This window comes from Halichoerus grypus, chromosome 12 (genome assembly GCF_964656455.1).
Source record: "Halichoerus grypus chromosome 12, mHalGry1.hap1.1, whole genome shotgun sequence".
Lineage (NCBI taxonomy): Eukaryota > Metazoa > Chordata > Mammalia > Carnivora > Phocidae > Halichoerus > Halichoerus grypus.
This window is the reverse complement of record NC_135723.1, coordinates 88,934,816-88,947,058: the sequence shown is the minus strand read 5'-3', so window position 1 is coordinate 88,947,058 and position 12,243 is coordinate 88,934,816.

Sequence of the window (12,243 nt, the reverse complement as noted above, 5' to 3'; positions counted from 1 at the left end):
ACACCTCCTGTCTCTGGGACACCCTCAATGCCCGTTCTCCATCTAACTGTGAGGGTCTTAAACTGAAGATAGAAAAACACCAAATCAAAAGCTTTTGTAATTACAAATGATACTGCAAAGATGGCTTGGATTGCAGTGGGAGATGGGGTCTTCTGGTGAATCTCTAGAGAATCAGTGTCTTCGGACAATCTCTCCAGCAACGTACTGATTCACTCGCTTTGTAGACTTGTAGATTAGGACGATTTTCTTGACTGTCAAACAAGACTTACACTCATGTATCCAGCGGTCATGATATACATTGTTGACATGTGATCCGCTGGGTGTTAGAAAGCCTGGATCCTGGTTCTGTTGGCCTCTAGCCACCTCTGTGACACTATTCTGGATCGGTTTGCTCATCTATGAAATGAGGGCTTTGGATTAAGTGATTTTGAAAATTCTTCCCTGTTCTGATACATTCCCACTCAGTTACCATGGTGACTGTGGCACCCGTTTGCCAGATGATTGGCCAGCGCCAGGGTGCTGTGTATGACTGGGGAATACTGCAAAACTCTCAGTCCTTCCTGGGACTTGCTTTTTATGACTCACAGTCCCCAGGTATCACTCAGTCCCCTTGCCTGCTGAGCTCCAAGGCCTCATGGCTTATCTGGTTTCTGGCTTCCTTGGCCTAATCTACTCAGCCCTTCTCCTAGGCTGGCTTCTTAGGGCCCTGGTATTGGTTGAAGGCTTCCTTTAAGGCCAGGAGCTGATCTAGAAACTCTGGGCTGGAGGAGGTGGGAAGAGGAGATGGGGCCAAAGAGCTCTCAGGAAGTGAGTTGAGATTCTCCCGATGCCCCACATGGACAGTGGGGCCCACATTCAGGTCACGCTTGAGGACAGACAGGCTGAGGTGCAGGTGGATTCCTAGCACAAGCAGCTAAAAATAGTGACAGTAAGACGGCACTCCGAAGCAGTGACAGTATCTGTAAGTTAATTAAGAAACCTGCCAGTCAGGATGAGGGAGCTGGCCCATTTCCCATTCAGATCAACACTGCTCCAGATGAGCCCAGCCCGTGTTTGCTGGTGGGGCCGAGCTCAGTTTCAGACCGAGAGACAGCTCCCTGGGGTAGGCTTCATGTCAGACATTCAGAAAAATTCACTTCTCAGGGCGCCTGGGTGGCTCAGTTGGTTAAGCGTCTGCCTTCGGCTCAGGTCATGATCTCGGGATCCTGGGATCGAGTCCCACATCGGGCTCCCTGCTCAGCGGGAAGCCTGCTTCTCCCTCTCCCACTCCCCTTGCTTGTGTTCCCTCTCTCACTGTCTCTCTCTCTGTCAAATGAATAAATAAAATCTTAAAAAAAAAAAAGATGAACCAAGGGAAGGGCAGTAGACTTCTCAGTCCTCTGATGGCAAGAAAAAGGCAGAATGTGGGGGCAAGATGCTAGCAACAAGGTGCCAGCAAAAATGTGAGGGCAAGAAACTGGTTCTGAAGGTCAAAAAGAACCCCCACTCCAGGACTGCAGGAAACATTTCTGGGCAGAAAGCCCCGGCAGGGATTCTATCACGGAGCATCCCAAATGATCTCAGTAAAGTCACTCGGTAGTCCCCACTGTCCCTGACTTGGAATACAGATCTGTGTCATCTTCTGTTGGTCAGGCCTGCAGTTGCCTGAAGCAACCCTCTCACCTCTGTGCCAGGAAATCATAGTGGAAGAAAGTGTGTCATTGAATATAAAATCAACAGAAGTGCCATCCATTGGACCATGACATGGTTTCACCCCCCCCAGAATCACCCCTTGAATTGTAATGTGAGCCACTTCCATGGGGACCCAGAGGGGTGAGCCAGTGGGGAGAGTGGGCCTTTAACCTCCTGAGTCCTCGGCACCACCACGCCTCCAGTTCTTCCATTTCCCAGCGTCCCTCCTCTTCTTTCCCACCCAGCTCCTTCAGGAAGCCCTCCGTGGCTGCAAGAGACCCAAGCATTTATAAATGCAGCCCTCCTCCCCACAGGACATCTTTCTCTGTCCCCTCTGGGAATCATTTTTAGTCAGATTCCTGTCACCTCTTTTTTTTTTTTTTTTTTTTTTTAAAGATTCTATTTATTTATTAGACAGAGAGAGAGAGAGCACAAGCAGGGGGAGTGGCAGGCAGAGGCAGAGGGAGAAGCAAGCTCCCCGCAGAGCAGGGGGAGCCCGATGCGGGACTCGATCCCGGGACCCTGGGATCATGACCTGAGCCGAAGGCAGTCGCTCAACCAACTGAGCCACCCAGGCGCCCTCCCGTCACCTCTTTTATTCTCTAATGTGTTAAGTGCCCTATCTGGGTTCCCAGAGTGGGAACATGTTTTAAGCTAATTATTGGAGGCTTGGTGACAGTTCTCAGTGCCAGGCTAGTCGTCTTTCAACATTTAGGAGTAGGAGGTTTGTTGCATTAAAATAACTAGCTCTGGGGGCACTCAGCTGGCTCAGTCCATAGAGCATGTGACTCTTGATCTCCAGGTTATGGGTTTGAGCCCCACGTTGGGTGTAAAGATGACTTAAAAATAAGATCTTTCGGGGCGCCTGGGTGGCTCAGTCGTTAAGCGTCTGCCTTTGGCTCAGGTCATGATCCCAGGGTCCTGGGATCGAGCCCCACATCAGGCTCCCTGCTCCACGGGAGGCCTGCTTCTCCCTCCCCCTCCCCCCTGCTTGTGTTCCCTCTCTCACTGTGTCTCTCTCTGTCAAATAAATAAATAAAATCTTTTAATAAAAAAAAATAAAATCTTTAGGAAAAGACCAAAAAACAAAAAAAAAACCAACTGACTTTAGGTCAGGAGCTAATGGGCCTGGGACTTCACGCGGCCTGTGTCCTGCCTTATTCCCATGCCTCTGCTTGTGACTTGATCATTTCATGCCCAGACAATTACTTCTAATTCCTAAGCCTTGTAAGCCCACATTTCCATTTATACAGCACATCATTTCCACCTACAATTTAACATGACTGCGAAAAACCCCTAGAACTTAAGAGGATGCCTGTTGATGTCTACCCGCCCTGGTCCGCCATTTCATGTTTATCCTTCTGCCCCCACCTCGACCCTCCAAACAGATGCCCACAGCACGCGCGGGAGACCCTCCGGTCAGTGAGGCTGTCCCAGCAGTGAAGTCACTTCTATCAGACTGTCTTAGAAGACGCGTGCTTGGCCTGGTGGGCCCGAGGCTCTTGGAACCCAACGTAGGAGCTCGGAGCTTACCCCCAAAATTCTTTAGCGTGGGCTCCAATGAGCAGACTTGCTCAGAAAACTTGTTCTCAGCAGCTGGTTCTAGTGCAGCAACCAGAGTGGCCCTGGGTCTCCCCCAGGACATCAGACACAAGGCGCGTAGAGACCCAGCCCCTTGCATTTTCATGCTCCGGGAAAGAAAACAAAACAGAGGCACTATCAGGAGGAGGGCGTGTAACTTATGCAGGCGTGTGCAAGTTTCCCGCAGAGAAACTTCCGGAAGATATCAGACCAGCTAGAGCTCGGAGTTCAGTCGTGAGAACCTCCACCTCCACCTCACCTCCAGTTGCCCTGACCGGCGCTCCTCCCTCCCACCCCTCCCTCTCCTGTCTGTAGTCTTCAGAGCTACTTACCCAATCCCTTGATATCTTTCCTTTCCATGAGCCCGAGTGAGACTAAGCCTGATCCCTGCTGCTGCTTTGGTGTTGGCACTATTAACCTACCCCCTTTCCCAGGCCTCTGTACACCTTGATTCAACCCAGAGCGGATCTGGGAGACATCCGTGAGGACTGATGCTTGGGACTGGCCAGTTGCTGCAGAGACCAAAAGCCAAGTGTCTGAGAAGCAGGTGACCCAAGGCCACATGACCCCACTGAGCTCTAAGCTATTTGGCACCCCCGTCCTCTGAGATCTCTGGCACCTCCTCTCCCTCCCTTCTCAGCTCTGACTTGGTTGATTTTTTCATCCTGCTGTGAAGCCTCTTCAATAAGAATGGCAAGGAAAGTTTCATTGAACACTCTCCCTTCTCTCTCCCAGTTGCTTTGCCCTTTTATGGACCCCCTTTTATGGATGAAGAGACTCTTCGGGTTATTACAACATGGGTGATGGCAAAGGTAAGACCACTAGGGAGCTGCTCTGGTGAGCGGTGTGCTCATGAGAAGCCCTCCATCTAGCGCTGCATTAACTAGATTTCCCATATTCCTGGCGTTCTGGCATTTGGGGCTCACTGAGCAAGGAAAGATGGCCCCAGGGCTAGCTAGTTCTTAGCAATTGCAGACAACGCCCAGGTGAGTGTGCCTTTCATATGCCAACCAACGAATCCAGAGCCTAAACCCTCAACCAGCACCTTTACTGCCTTTACTGGCCAAACCACCACCTCCTGCCCTACTCATTCCAGGGTGGGACACCGGCCAACGAGAGACAGCACTGAAGTCCCAGAGATCGCCAGAACTAGGCACACTAGCCAATCCTAAGCCTGCTAGCTATTTATTCCGCTTCGCTCACTCCTTGCAAAAACACACCATACAGGCTGCTGCTCATGCTTTCCCCCACCTCCTTCTGTCTCTTGACAGTGGTGCTTCTCATACCTGAAAGAAAGCAAAATCCCGGGTACATTTTTTTCCTTTTTTGAAGATCTAATTGGCTTTAATAAGGGATTCACGGATTAAGCCGCAGTTGAACAAAATGGGAGGTTTTTAAAGGAAGGAGGTGGGGCAAGGAAGTTATTAGCAAAAGAAAAGAAAGGATTATTTCAGGCCAGGTCATCTTTGGGCATGGTGGGGGGAGAGAGGAAACGGCAGGGTTTTTATCAGACAGATTTCCTCACTAGTGCTGAGCAGGAAATTTCATAATGATCCTTCCCCCCACCCCCCAGGTACATTTAAAAACCAGCATAGAGGCCAAAGATCTTAGTTAAGCTCTGCCCCTCCCTGAGGGGCTGTGTCACTCTCTTAAATGGAGATTGAGACTTCTAAAGTTTTAGAGAAAAACCAGCAGGGTGCCTACCCTCGCCCTCATGGCAATGACTGCAGCATCTCATGCCTTGAGGGTCTGCCCAGCAAATGGTCAGCCCCACGTTGTCCATCCTGGGCAACCCGGTCTTTCAGACATTCCCTGTTATTTTGTAGCCAGAACCTTGGGCAATGAAGGGGGAGGCAATGACATCAGTCTACCTCTTTCTGGACAAAGAGCTGGCCCAAGAGTTCAGAGTCACAAGTTAAAGACTGAGACAGACTGAATAAGCTTGGATCATTTGATTTAACCCAACTCTTGTTAACAGAGGACCTACTGTGTGTGGGCCAGACACCGTGTGATGGGGGATGGTGAGCAATGGCGCTCAAAGGAGCCAAGTCATGAAGGACATCATAGACCATGCTAAGGGTTAGTTTTACTGTATCCTCAGGGCACAGGATGCAGGAAGAGTTTTAAAGAGGGGAATGGCATGACTAGATCTGTTTTTAAGTTTATCCAGACTGCTGTGCATAAAATCATAGGGATGCTGACGTAGAATTGAAAGAACAATGAAGTTGGCTGAGATGAAGTTAATATATTTGCTAGCATTAGAAAGAATGGGACACAGATGGGACATCTTTCGGAGGTGGATTTGGCAGAACTTGGGAAGAATTGCATATGGTGGACCAAGCTCTGGTTTGGGTGTTTGATGATGTCATTCACTGAGATGAGGAACGTGGATCAAGCAGTTTTCCTCCTTCTCTGGGCCTTCGTTTTTTTTTTTTCTATAATTCTTTGCTGCTTTCATAATCTTGAGTTCTACTTCCCAGAAAGAAAATTTCTCTGCAAGAAGATGGGGGCAAAAAACAGGCAAAGTGATGTTTACACTAATGGGCCCCGAAGTCAGCCTTTGAACATTTTGCCAGGCGGGCATTCAGTGGAGGACTGAGGACATGTAGGTCTTGGCCAGAAACTACCCATGATGGCCACCTTGTGTGCCTCTTGGGAGAAGCATCTTTAAGATGTAGCCCAAGCTCCACCTGCTACTGAGCCCCCTTGGAAGTGATCGAAGGGAAGATGAATACTGTGTGCAAGAAGTCTTGAGGTCAAACTCCTATTAAGATGGATTGAGCAACGAAAAGGCCAGAGTCCAAAAGCACTATTCTCTTCTTATAAAGCTGAGCACAGGGGAATTCCACACATGCCAAATTGTCTTAATCTGTTTGGGCTATTATAATAAAAATACCATAGGCTGGGTGGCTTTAACAACAAACATTTATTTTTCAAGGCTCTGGGAGCTGGGACGTCCAAGATCAAGGTGTCAGCAGATTCAGTGTCTGCTTCCTGGTTTGTACACAGCCACCTTCTCTGTGTCCTCGCATGGCAGATGGGTCAAGAATGGTCTCCGGGGTCTCTTTTATAAGGGCATTAATTCCATATGTGAGGGCTCCACACTTACGACCTAATCACCTCCCAGAGTCCCCTTCTCCAAACACCATGGCATTGGGCAGTAGGATTTAACATGAATTTTGGGGAGACCAGTCTATAGCACACATGTTAGAAGATGTCCGGTTCTGGGCTCCTACACCGCCCAGCTGCAACTGGTTCATAAAGAGGAGCTGGTGCTTACATTAGCGTGGGGAGGACATGTAGGAACTGGGGAGTGTCGTCAGACCTGGGCTCCCACCAGCTCTGCAGCAGTCAAGCCCTGGAGGGCAGAGGAGCTTCGAGGGAGCCCAGTGCCAGACGCACCTGGGTAAGTACAACATCGGGGATGGTGTGGTGATGGGCCAATCATGGCCACCCTCCTTGGTGACTGGGCCCCAATTTGAGCGTCTGATGGGGGTGGTGAGTGGGAAGGACAGATGCTGACTCTGCTTCGTCCGTGGCCCAACAACCACAGCTGCTACCCCTGGAGACATTTTCTGGTGACTCAGACGCTCAGCCCTCCTTCCCCCTTAAGATGTTCATAACAAGTGTGAAATTCAATCCCAAAATGCAGGTGGGCCAAAAGGAAACACGTTAATTTTTATTTTGAACCCCCATTCTACTGGGCTGGTGGACATTCAACCTTCTGGTGGGGGCTCTCCCCCTTTTCTGGAGTTTGTGGCTAAATTTGGGAGCAACTTGGGTGGTGCCAAGGCTTAGGGGAGGGCCCCATCTGGCCCCGAGTCACCTGTGCTCAGAGGTGTCCCCTGAGGTGTCCATTGTAGGTCTAGCCCACCTTCGTCAGTTCGTGTGTGTCCCACTAAGAAGAACTTGTCTTTCAGACCCATGGGCTGGCTTGACCACCTCTGATTCTCTGCTTCAGTGTCCTGGGGGGGTGCCATCTGTGGTCCAAGGAGCAGGGCGCCATACCGATGGTCCTCCTCTGGGGGGTCTTGTTGGCCTCTTGCTGGTCTCTCCCCCGGGAAGTGGGGCACAGTCACCTCCTGGAGACCCCCCAGTGCTCTTGCTTTTCCATCTCCCCTCACCAGTGACTCCCTCAGCTACCTGCCTGCTGAAATCCCTCCCTCCATAAATGGTGATTATTTTTGCCAGAAGAACTTAGTACTATTATTATTTCCAAAACATTATTCTTCCACGGTGTCTTCCTAATAAGTTTCTGTGTCCCAACAAAGAAGGGGGACACCGGGCTTTCCCCCCACAGAAACTGTGCCTCACAGAGTCACTCCCCAGGATCATCAGGGAGAGCTAGCCGAGACTGGACAGTGGGCAAAGATCTCTCCTCCCTCCTCCTGGTACTGTGCCCGCCCCCTGATCGGAGCACTGAGTTCTCCCCAACTAGGGGCCCAACAGAACTTTTCTGGAATTTGGATTAGCCTCTGAGCGTCTCACCTAAATGGGGATGCTTTCCCTGTAGACTTTGCAGCAGAGCATGTACACCGCATCCTGTCCCTGATCTCCAGCCACATCTGCTTCTTCCTTAGTCCTTGTTCCATCCCTGGGCCTCAGCTGCCTGGCATGGCAGGGGTGTGGGGTCAGCTGGGTCTAGAATCTTGTTGGACCTTCACGGCTCCTGCCTCCGCTCCCCCGGGTCTCCTGAGACCTTCTCAAGCACACCTCACTTCCACACTTTTAGCTGAGAGTTCTGGGTTTATGGGTCAAGTCTCCCATGAAATGTCAATAAATCCTAGAAGACAGCCAAAAAGAACACTTACAAGGCTCTCAGTCCTAAAGAGCTATCTTAAGAGCTACGCCTTGTTCACTGTGGGCTTAGCTGTGGGCTCAGACACCTCCCCTAAGCTCAGTTTCTGCATTGAGCCCCCTGACCATTTGAAGGGCACTGGGGCGCCTCAGTCTCACTGGCCTCAGCTAGAGATGCCCCTGCCTGCTGGACGTGACAGCCGCCAAGTGCCAGCCCAGGCTGGGGTGCTCGTAAACATCTCTCCGCTCTAGAGGCAGCCCCCCAGCAGGTGCTTTGGGAACTGCCCATTCCCTCTCCAGGGAGGGGGTCAGTTCTTTAAGAAATTCCAAGTCTGGCATGGGGGCTTCAAATTCACCCTCTATGCCCCCTCTGTTTCAAGTATTCTCCTGTGAATCCGAAAGTAATCTGGCCTCGAACAGGCCATACCACCTGCTTTCTTCACCCTGCTGACGGCCCTGGATCTGCCCCAGCCATTTAGCGTCCTGTGGGCATCTCCCCAGAACACAGCCTGGTGAGGCACTCTTAACCCCTGCCTCCGAGAGGCTCCAGGTCCCCAGGATGCTGCCCAGCAACCCACAGCCTCACAGGTGTGGCTCTCCCTCTTGGGTCTGTGATCAATCCAGAAAACATACATTAACTGTGCAAAAACAGTCTGCCAGCTAAGCTGAACCCCTGTTGGGGGGTGGGCAGCAGATGATCACCTTCCAGGCTTGTGCTCAGTAGGGGAGGTCGGGGTGGAAAGCACTGCTGGGGTAGCCAGGGGAGCATATGAAGCAGACACACTCCACTGTTGAACTTCCTGACCGCGTGGCTGGTTCACTCGCAATGGCACAGAATTTGCGTGGGAAAACTTGCAGGGCTCCGCCACACAGGACTCTCTCTTTCATGGGAACAGTGGGGAGCAGCGACCTCCTTCCTGCGCCTTCCTCCTGGCTTTCTTCCCTTTCGTTCAGAGAAACTGCCCTTTCCCCTTTGGTGTGCCTCCCAGAGAGCTGCCAGGACCCTGCCTCTGCCCCAGTCCCAGTGGGCTGCCTGCGGGGATGGACTTGTAACTCAGGCTGGGCCGATCAGATCTTGTCCCCTTGGAATCTGACTTCTGAGTGACGGCACGAAGAAGAGAAGGTGGGTGGAGTCCCCTGACAGTACTACCCTGAAAGAGAAAGTCCCTGGATTCCTGGCCCTGGAGTCACTCTTGCTATCTTCCCCAAAGCCTGCTTGTTCAACTCTTCACTCGCTGAGCTACTAGTGTTTTTTAAATAAATGCCCTTTTCTTGCTTAAGTTGGTCAGAGTCAGTTTCTGTTGCTTGTGCCTGAGAAGACAAACTCATAGTTTCTGGTTTACACCCATCAGGCATCCTGTGATTTCCCGGATCCTTGAATGGCCAGGCAGTAACAGGGTGAGTCATGGGTCTCCGAGAAGGACTCCAGAATATTGTCCCCTTGGTACATGGGTCACAAGGTGACACAGAAGGCTGACAACTGGCGCTCAGGTCCAGGTGAAAGGTCAGATGGGGCACTCCAACAGACAGCTTCGAGGTGAGGGGAGTGTCTAAGTCTAGGACCTCTCATGGCAGAGGTGTCTCTGCAAAAGAATCCATCGGACTTTCACTGGTCCGTCTCGTCCAGCCTACTGAAGTCCACCCTCCTCTCCTAGCCTCCCCCCCACCCCGGCCTGGCCTGGGGAAGCACAGTGCGCCATAAGGAAGAGCTTACAAAGACACCAAAACTGGCTGCAGGACCTCCTCCTGCCGAGAAGGGGCAGCTTGGAGCAGCAAACTCAGGCAATCCATTGTCCAACTGTGGAATCTACCTGATCATATTAGAGTAGTGGTTTTCAACGCTACTGTCCATAAGCTGGTTCAGATCTTGGTTCCATGGTTGGCAGCCCCCAGGTCAGGTCCATCCCATCAAGGAGTCCAGTCCCGGCTCCCAGAACCCCACTGCATATTCTTCCCTTAAGATGTATATACATTCAGATTTTTAAAAATGTATTAGGAAAGTACAGTATGAAAGAAGGGCTTGGACACTGAAAGACAAAGATAAGCTGTAGGGTTAGAGGAAGCATTTAGTTACAGGAGCATGTAGAGAAAAGGGTTTTATATGACTTCCGGTAACTGGCCCTGAAATCCTGCTGTGGTCTACAGGAGCGAACTCAAAGAAAAGTTTGTAGTATGTGGAGCTCTGGAAGAGTAAAGCAGGATTCCACTGAAGAGGAGGAAATGGGTTTTTTTTTTTTAAAAGTACTTAGTTTTACTCTGTTTAAGTGATTTATTTAAATCATACTTACATTCTGTAATTAAAGATGAAAAATTAGATGCCGAACGAAGACTTTCAAGGTTGAGTGATTAAAAACCAAGTTTTTGGACCCGTGTTTGAGAGCAGGAGTCCTCAAACTTTGTCTGCAAAGGGCCAGGTAGCAAATTGTTTTAGGCTTTGTGGGCTGTCACAACTCTTCAGATCTGCTGTTGTGATACAAAAGCAGCTTTTGAGAGTATCTGAGCACACGGGCATGGATATGTTCCAATAAAACTCTATTTACACAAATAGGCAGTGGGCCAGACTTGGCCTGAGTCACAGTTTGCCAACCCCTGTTTTGTAAACTGAGATTCAATTAAACATGAGTGTGGGAATTATTTAGGTCATGAAGTCATAAATCAAGAGTTACCATCCACTTGAGGTGGCTTTCCCAAGCTGCAGGTATCAAAATTTGAAGTAAATATTTTGCGGATCCAAGCCTAAAAGTCTACAACTCCAATTTCTAGTAAAAAAAAAAAAAAAAAAGAAAAAAGTCAGGGCTCAGTAAAGATGTAGAAAACCGACCCTCCATGGTGAAAGTTGGCTTCTTGACTTTTCAGGTCAAAAGCATATGAAATTAGGTATTCACTTGAGCAAAACATCTCATAGACAAGTAGCCTGGAAATGGCTTCCCCAATGCTCTCTTGGATTACTTTTGCCACATTTTAGGCAATCAATTCTGTTGTGTAAAAGTATGTTGAGGTTGTTAGCATTAGGATAGATGTTTAAATTATTTTTAATGCTCTTGAAATTTAACAATCACTGTTAGTTGAAGATTTAAAAATTAGTAAACATTGTGCAAGTAATTCTAGAAAAAGAACTGGTCTATGACTGGAGATAAAAGTGTTAAGTTTGTGGATTGGTTTCTTTTGTTTGCAAATGACAGAAAACCCAAATCAGATTGGTTTAAACCAAAAGAGAAGTTGCTAGCAGAGGTGTGTGGCTTAATATATAGATTAATTATCACTGGGACCCTGTCTCTCTCCATCTTAGCTCTGTTCTCCATGTTGGCTTCCTTTGCAGGCTCTATAAAGTCATGAGATGGCTGCCAACAGCTACCAGAGGAGCATCCTCTAGGTTCAAGTCCAGTGAAAAAGAGAACACCTCTCTTCCCAAAGTCCCAGTAAGTCTCATGGCCTCTCATTGGCTCTAGCTGGCTCTCATGCCCCTGGCTAGCCCAAGGCTGTGGCCAGGGGTTTGCAGGGCTCCCAACTGGCCCTCACCCGCATGCAGGCAGCCACGGGGCAGAGTAAACTCTGCTTGAAGCATGTGGACTGCTTGCGGTGGATCACAAGGGTTCACTGAGGAAAATGAGGGAAGGCTAGATGAGTTCTGAATGGCAAAACCAAGAGCTACATCTTCGGTTTTGTTCGACCTTCTCTTGAGAAACTCTTTTGGCCTCCTTCATTCTTGGTGTCAGGTGTGATTTGCCTCACAGCTGTCTCTTGGCATATTCCTTCCTACCGTAGCCAACTTTCAATTTATCTGCAGTGGTGCAAATGTCCAGGTCAAGCCTTCCCGCATAGCCTACTCCACATACAAAATGGCACAACCAGTGGGGCCATCATACGTTATACACGGAGAGGCCCAGTGCCTTTCTCCTTCCAAAGTACCTGGGGCCTGAGGAGCTGCTTCAAATTTGGGATTAGATATTTAGGTTTGAAAATGTAATAGCAGAGTTTTCATTCCTTCATGTGACGGAGGAAAGATCATGGGTTCCCAGAGAGGCCCCATATTCTTAAATTCCTCTCATTGTCTGAGCTAATTATTAGAACTTGATTTCCATAACTTGAAACACAAGGGTTATAAATAATCATGTGTAAATGTGCTGTGTATGGAGAACCTCAAGCTGGGGTGTGTATGGGATGGCAGGATGATTCCAGCGGGCGAGGGAGGGC